The following is a 949-nucleotide window of genomic DNA, read 5'->3' on the forward strand; positions in this document are numbered from 1 at the left end:
CCCTGAGAGCCCAAAATTAAATATTCTAAAGGGCCCCCGACGGCATCATCAAGGCCACCGATGGCGAGAACGACAGTTCTCTCAATAGATGCATTGAATGTGGACGATTTTTGAAGGGACGCTTAGGTAACTTTTGAAAACTCTTCTAAAAATTTAAGAGAAACATTTTGGAGGTCGAAAAGAGGGAGTACAGAGTGTTCAGAGAGTGTCAAGAGATCTACGGGAGTCTAGGGGAGTGTAATTTAGGGTTAGGTATTGTGATGAATTCTTCAAGAAATTGTAAGAGTGGAAGGAAAGTGAGAGATTTTTTCCTCCTTTCCGCTTCAAAGGAGAATTCTGTGTGCTGTAAAGAAAGAAAGAGATTCAGAGGAACTTCGATGAGTTACTTGGGGAGGAATTCGAGATAAGTTGTATTTACTTATTATAGTTTGTATGACTTTGCTTTTGTATGACTTTGTTTTTATATATGAAATTCAAGCTTTGTCGTATATTCTCCATGAGTTCTGAGTAGTTTTCTCTGTCTTTCTCCTTGTCTTGAGATCTTATGAAATGGTGATTTGAATTGGTTGTGCCATGAGAATTTTAAAGAAGTTGTGATGATCTTTTCACTTCAATTTTAATTTACTTTCACTCTGACCAATTGATTTGTTAAAATATGTTGAGTTTTACAACAAAAGTGAATATTACGTTCAAGATTTAGGGAGGTCAAAGTCCATGAAAACTGGGTGCAAATAAATAGGGAAATAAAAATTATCGGGCGTAGAATTGGGGATTTTAGAGTGACAGACTAAAATCCTCAATACAATCCTATCATTTGGGTGCTGAAGTGTAGATGTTAGCCCTCAGGCCAAGGGAACGTGGGAGCTCCAAAGTGAGAGCCGGTATCCTCCCAGCCTAGCCGCAGATTCAGTAACCAAGCATAGGATTAGTCAATGTTCTTTATGCCTGG

Source organism: Phalaenopsis equestris, unplaced genomic scaffold (genome assembly GCF_001263595.1).
Source record: "Phalaenopsis equestris unplaced genomic scaffold, ASM126359v1 Scaffold224087, whole genome shotgun sequence".
NCBI lineage: Eukaryota > Viridiplantae > Streptophyta > Magnoliopsida > Asparagales > Orchidaceae > Phalaenopsis > Phalaenopsis equestris.